The sequence below is a fragment of the Lynx canadensis genome, chromosome X (assembly GCF_007474595.2).
Source record: "Lynx canadensis isolate LIC74 chromosome X, mLynCan4.pri.v2, whole genome shotgun sequence".
Taxonomy (NCBI): domain Eukaryota; kingdom Metazoa; phylum Chordata; class Mammalia; order Carnivora; family Felidae; genus Lynx; species Lynx canadensis.
The window spans coordinates 6457323-6464749 of NC_044321.2; positions in this window are offsets into that span (position 1 = coordinate 6457323).

The window sequence follows — 7427 nt, forward strand, 5'->3', positions numbered from 1 at the left end:
TATACCTTCTCGTTATCAAGCACTGCTCACAAAAATAATGCTTTTCTTCCATAGAATGCTTACCATTTACGGCACATAGCATTCCTCTGAGCTCAATAAATGCCCAATGTATTTTTGTAGCAATATGAGCTGACGAATGTCAACTTATTGTGATAAACATTTCACAATATGAGTATGTCAAGTCATTCTGCTATCTTAAACTCTTACAGTGCTCTATGTCAACTGTATCTCAATAAAACCGGAAAAAAACAAAACCCTGCCCAATGAGATAGGCATGATAAGTATGTTTCAGTGATGTGTCAGTCACCAAGCCTTGCCCTGAATTCTGCTTCTGCTCATTTGTCAATATCACGCAACTCCCTTCCAAAAACAAGCATATATGCAAATATTATTTCACTGATCCTCAAAAGATATCTGGGTGCATCTTTATTTTTAGATATCCAAGTTATAGAAACTAAATTGCTGTTAAGATCCTTTTCCAGAGGCACCAGGCTGGCTCAGTCACAAGAGTGTGCGACTCTATCTCAGGGTCATGGGTACAAGTCCATATGGGGTATAGAAATTACTTAATTTTTTTAGTATTTATTTATTTATTGAGAGAGAGAGAGAGAGAGGGAGAATATGCAAGTGTGCACTCATGCATGGTTTTGAGGGGCAGAGGGAAGAAGGGAGAGAATCCCAAGCAGGAACCACGTTGTCAGTGCAGACCCCAATGAGGGGCTCGGCTCGAATTCACAAACTGTGAGATCATAACCTGAGCTGAAATCAAGAGTCAGGCATTTAGGGGCGCCTGGGTGGCTCGGTCGGTTACACGTCCGACTTCGGCTCAGGTCATGATCTCACGGTCCGTGAGTTCAAGCCCCGCGTCGGGCTCTGGGCTGATGGCTCAGAGCCTGGAGCCTGCTTCCGATTCTGTGTCTCCCTCTCTCTCTGCCCCTCCCCCGGTTCATGCTCTGTCTCTGTCTCAAAACTAAATAAACATTAAAAAAAAATTTAAAAAAAAAGAGGCATTTAATCGACTGAGCCATGCAGGTGCCCCAGTAAATAAACTTAAAAAAAAAAAAAAAAAGATGCTTTTCCAAAATGTTTCAGCAGAATCAGGAAGAAAACCAATGTCTGATTTATTTAGCCTGCACCAAGATGGTTTTATCCCTAAGAGAAAGGAAGTACTGCTTCCTGTCTGACTCCTGGAGTCTGAGAAAGTGACTAGAGGTTATACAGTAGGTACTGGAAGTCAAGTTCCTTGAGGGTCTCTGACCACAAGGGCACAGAACTGGAGAACGGCACGCTGAGACAGCCACCTGCGTTGATATCAGCTCAAGGCGGGGTGAAAGCTGCTGCCACCCCCTCAGGGATGTTTCAATACCATCGACAGCCTTCAGCTTCACGAGTAAAATTATGCAAAAGTACATGTCCAAAACGGCCAGCGCCTGTCAGCCAGTTGCCAAATGTGGGCAGCATCTGGATCCTGATTCGAACGAACCAACTATAAAATAGCATTTATGAGACAACTGAACATACACCAGGGATGTTAAAGAACTGGCTTTCGGGGCACCTGGGTGGCTCAGTCGGTTGAGCGGCCGACTTCGGCTCAGGTCACGATCTCACGGTCCGTGAGTTCGAGCCCCGCGTCGGGCTCTGTGCTGACAGCTCGGAGCCTGGAGCCTGTTTCAGATTCTGTGTCTCCCTCTCTCTCTGACCCTCCCCCGTTCATGCTCTGTCTCTCTCTGTCTCCAAAATAAATAAACGTTAAAAAAAAATTTATTTTAAAAAGAATTGACTTTCATTATTATTTTCCGGCGACAATACTAGTGTAGTGTGTATATTTAATTTTTAATTTACTTACTTAAATTCAAGTTACCTAACACGTAGCATAGTATCGGTTTCAGGAGAACCCAGTGATTCACCTCTCACATACGACACCCCGTGCTCATCCCAGCAAGCGCCCTCCTTAATGCCCATCACCCGTCTAGCCCATCCCCCCACCCACCTCCCCTCCAGCAACCCTCGCTTTTCTGTATTTAAGAGTCTCTTACAGTTTGCCCCCATTTTTATTTTTCCTTCCCATCCCCTACGTTCATCTGTTGTGTTTCTTTCATTCCACATATGAGTGAGTTCATGTGGTTCTTGTCTTTCTCCACCTTAGTTCAATCAGCACAATACACTCTAGTTCCACCCCGCGTTGTTGTGAATTAATCCAGTGGTGGGTGATACCAGGACGGGGTATAGATGAAGTGAGAGCATAGGTCCGAAGGCGGTTCCTTAGACAGTCTGTGTGATTTATGTTAGAAATTTTCCCCAAGTAAAAATGCAAACAAATGGCTTTGGAAAAGAGTTTAGGCTTTACGGGCCACAATTTCTCTGCCATCATCCACCTCTGTCCTTGCAGGGCAAAGATAGCACTAGACAATGCACAAGGGCAGGGCACAGCTGTGTTCCCACGAAACTACTGAAGGACACGGACATTTAAATTTCATGGAATATTTATCAAAAACATTTCACGAAGTATTTTTCTTTTGATTGTTAAAAACCTTTCGGGCCACAGAAAAGAGGCAACAGGTGGGATTTAGTGTGGGGTCTGCGGTTTGGCCGCCTGTGGTAGAAAACCCAAACCTGAAAAAAATTATGTACTTATACGCGTTAGAGGTAGACACATCAAGTTTTCTTCCCGATTCTGCCAAACCGTTCGGGAAACGGTTGTGGATGCACAGAACATTGTCAGTCTCTCACTCGCAGAAGTTATTAGGGAACCGTTGTATTTTCTGGGGTTTTTGTTTAATGGCAACCGTCTGAAGTTTCCCCCAGTAAGCTTGCAATAACGAACACTGTAAACTGTTTCTTCTCTTTAAACAAATGTCCCCTGGGCATAATTTTTACTGCCTGTCTTGTTTCGCTGAGTCCCTCGGTCGTCCTGTCCGGTCCCTAGGGAGCCGCCTCTGTGCTCCGAGTACACACCCTGCCCAACCTCGCGGGCCGCGCACGCTCACCCGGGCACCCAGCAGCTCCGGACCCGCGGGCGGCGCACCTTACTGAAGCAGCCGAGAAGGTCCCAACCCGCGGGCCGCGCGCCTCACCCAGGCACCGAGCAGGCCCCAACCCGCGGGCCGGGCTCCCCCACCCCGGGCGTCGAGCAGGTCCGCGCCCCTTACCCAGGCAGCCGAGCAGGTCGCAGGCGGCGGCGGCGCGCAGGATGCGGACGGAGGCCGGGGCGCGCGCCAAGGCCGGCGGGGACGTGGACGTGGCCCCCGGGCCCGCGGGCCGTCGCCCCGGCAGCAGTTGCAGGAGGCCCAGCGCCAGGCGGCACGCGCCGCCGCCCAGACACAGCGCGTGGAAGGCCCGGGGCTGGAAGCCCAGCACCAGCTGCGTGGCGGCGTCCCGCGTGGGGCAGCAGAAGGTCCCCAGGCGTGGGGAGGCCATGGGTCGTGCTCGGGGACGCGGCTCGGGTGTGCCGGGACCCCGCCGGGCCGCTGGGTCAGGTGCCCGGCCGGCAGCGAGGGGGGGGATCATGTGCCCGGGGCCGCGCCTCCCCCCGCCCCGGCGCCCGCGCTGGCGGAGAAGGCGCCGACCAGGGTGGGGGCTGCGCGCCCTCGGCGGACGCCACGAGGTCTCACGAGGGTGAGGCTGGGGCCCGAGCCGGAGGCGGGGGAAGGAGGCGCGCCCGGGGCCCGGGAGGGAGGTCGGCTTTCTTCCCTGCAACCCAGCCTTCCCCCAAGCCGCCTCCTCGTCTTAACTGACCTTACCAGACAAACCTGCCTCATTTGCCAGCTCTTTCCTATTTGGGACCTGACGTCCCTAATTTTGATGCGTTACAGGCGCCAGAACACGTTCATCATCAACGTGACTGATGCGATTGGTGTTAACGGACACAATCCCAGCGGCAGGAGTTTCCTTGCAAGTCAAATCTTAAAGACGGAAGCGCTTAGCCTAACGAGACATGTTTACACACGCGTATTTTGCACCTTACAGTTCAGTGTTCCGTGTTTACTCTGCTTCAATATAGGTTTGGGCATTCCAAATTAGCTTTCAAAAGTAATTGTTTGGTTTTTTTTTAACTACCCAAGTTCATTCAGATTTCATAACTTTTTTTTCGTTATACATTGAAAATCAAGCTTTATTCTATGTGCTTAAAAGTTCCAAAATTGTGTCAGCACTAATGATAACCATCAACATACTGGGTAAAGTTTAAAAACAAACTCGAGAAGGCCGACAATAAAAGAGCTCTCCTACAGGTTATGGCTTTTACTAACCCAACCTTTAAAACAAACCAAAAAACCCTTACCAGATTTATCATCTAATAAATTAATAGGCCCATTGGCAAACCCCAAGCGGCCACCCTTTATCTCTCCCCTCGACAAATGGGCCCCTCTCTAAGGTTTTTTTCCGGTCACCCGAAGGGAATGCAGCCCATTCGTCCCTCCCCCACTTATTAAACACTTAAATGCAAACACATGCCCTCCCACCCAGCTGCTCATCTGCCTTTCCACCAGGAGCTTTGCTATTTTAAAGGCAAAGTTTGGGCTCAGCTCCTAGGCCTTCTTCCCCGAAGGCCCTAGGACTTCTCTGTTGGAATCCACGGTAGGCAGACAGGCGGCTGCGTTGCCAGATGGGAAACAGAGCCTTTAACAAAGGGCTGCAAACGCCAGCACTTCAAAAGGATCTGACCTGGCAGTCTATTAGCAGGGGCAGCTGCTTTGATAGAATTCTGGAACCACCAACGCTGTCAAAACCTGCACTGCTCTCGGGTATTGCACACTCGCTTGTAAAAACAGCAGAAAACATCAGAGAAATACTCCCCAAACATCCATTTGTCAGCCCTTTAGAAAGCATGAATCCTGCTCTCTTGGGCCATTGATCTCCTTCGTTTCCTCTTGGAAAGCAGAGGCTGCTTCTGGAGGACAGCGTGCGGGAGTGTGCTTTAAAAGATACAAATGACAACAGAGCCTTTGTATGCTTGCTCTGATGCTGAGGGTTTGAGGGTTTGCATGGCCCGTCCATGCAAAAGTACCAGTGCATTTCCGTTTTTGCCTTGGGCCGGAACTGCACATACCCCACCTCTCTGCTTCCCACGTGCAAACCTGCAGGCTCTGATGATTCGGGCACCAAGTAGTCACGGGTGAGGCTCCCAGGAGGGTCAGTGGTAAAGTTACCTCGGGGAGAAAATTGTTATAAATGAAGATTCCTAGGCCAGATGGGGGCCTCAGAGCAAACTTGCAGAAGGACGGACAGGAGACTACGTTTTTTTGACGGTCCGAAATAACTTGAAATTAGTATAAGAAATGCAACTGACGTAACAAACTGTGTGCAAGATGTGGGAATGATGGGGCTTTTAGGGGAGATAGTGGGGCTCGTGGGGTCCAGAGTCGACGGCCAGGAAAGAATTCTTGAAAACGTCTTTGGTGCAAAATGGTGATCTTGTTAAAGCACGGGGACAGGACCCTTGGGCAGGAAGAGCTGCCCCGGGGCCTTGAGAGACTAGTTATATACTATGGGGCTGCGGGAGGTAAAGTCCAGGGGAAGTTTCCAGCGAGATTTTTATATGCTAAAGGAGACTCACAGGATTTTGGAGGCCTAGCTATTGTCAAGCTAGGGTTGTTTTTCCTTCTAGCAAAGCATTAGCATTAAGACAGTAAGGAGTTCCCGGAGAAACGTTTTACTCTGCTGGCCTCAAGTATTTGTCAATGGGCTACAGGTTCTAAAGAAATTTAGTTCTATCTGCCATTTCCGTCTGCCTTTGTTCCCCATGTTACTACGGAGAGTGATCTCTATCAGTTCACCATTTGTTTTTCCCCCTTTCCTTTGTTCTTGGGCAGCCAGGAGTGCACACATATCCCACCTGGGGGGGGGGGGGGCTGTCAGCTTGCCTTACGCTTCCAGAAATATCTGGAAGTACTGCAGATGTGCGACCTGCAAAGATGATCCCGCCAAGCCACAGTCAGCTGAGCCTGAACACCGATGTATCTGTGCGGTAACAATCAGGGCCTTTACGTATGTGAAGTTCATTTTTGCATCCACGCTCCCTCCTTTTCTCCCTCCCTCCCAGCTTACCATCTGGATTCCACCTTGCACTTTCAGCCTGGGCTGCCCACAGAAGGTTGTCTTGGCTTTACCTTTGCTCTGCCATTCACGACTTGCCCGCCATCCCGCTTGATCCGCTACGCTAACCTCTGGAAGCGGCTCAGGGGGTTTCTCTCACAGACAACTCTTCTCACGGTGAGTCCCCTGACACCCACAGGTCTTAATGGAAAGGACGGAGTTCACGGGGAGAACCTCAGGTAGGCCACAGAATCCAGCGGAGGAGGTAGTGGAGGGCGGATGGATGGTCTGCTGAAATACACTGGTAGCAGCAGGAGAAGTGAGGACAGAGCGACTCACAAAAACCTACTGTTTTCAGAGTGCATCAGTAGGCAGGCACAATGCTCTGTGTTTTACATTCATTGTCTCATTGAATCTACAGCAGGAGCCTTTCGGGTGGGTTTTACTCTTCAACTGATGAGGACAGTATGTACATTAGTGGGCATGGCTAAGTTCCAGTAAAACTTCATTTACAAAACTGGTGGCAACCTAGCCATTTTGGCTCCTATAGGTCTACCCACAGAGACTCTGGCTTAACCAGCAGTACCCCAGAAGGCCGGGTGGCTAAGCCCAAAATAATAGGGAGGCTAACAGCTAGTGGGGCAGGCAAACAGGCCAGTGAGGAATGGGACACAAGAAGTTGCTGGCAGAGAAACTTCATAATTGTGCCACCTTTAATTTGCTCTTCCTCTTTCCCTACTTTTACTTCCCTTGTGCCCAGGGATTCCATGGTGTTTGCCCACAAAACTTCGGCACACCATTTGCCTCAGGCTCTGCTCTCTAAGGAACCCAGGCTAAGAAGCTGCCTTCCTCATAAAGGATTTCAGGTGCTGTAGCCCCTGCCCTGCTTGGGGCCCATCTGATGACCAGCAGCACCTCTGCCTTTCAATTCCTTTCATTTCAACTGAAATGTATTGAGTACCATGTGCAAACTGAGCAGATAAAGAGACAGGCTGTGTCCAATAAATATGGGTGTGTTTACTAGGCCTTAATAAAGAAGAATACGTAACGGTCAAAGGCACTGTCAGAGTCAAATAAACCAACTAGTCATAGACACACGGTAGAAGAGGGTGGGAAGAGATAGGGACTGAGTAGAGTTTAAAATTAAATTGTACTTGTGGTGCCTGGGTGGTTCAGTCGGTTGCGTGTCCGACTTCGTCTCAGGTCATGATCCCCAGGTTTGTGAGTTCGAGCCCCGCGTCAGGTTCTGGGCTGACAGCTCAGAGATTGGACCCTGCTTTGGAGTCTTTGTTTCCCTCTCTCTCTGTGACCTCCCCCGGTCATGCTCTGTCTCTCTCTCTCTCTCTCTAAAAAATAAACATTAAACAATTTTTTTAAATTAAATTGTCCTTCAG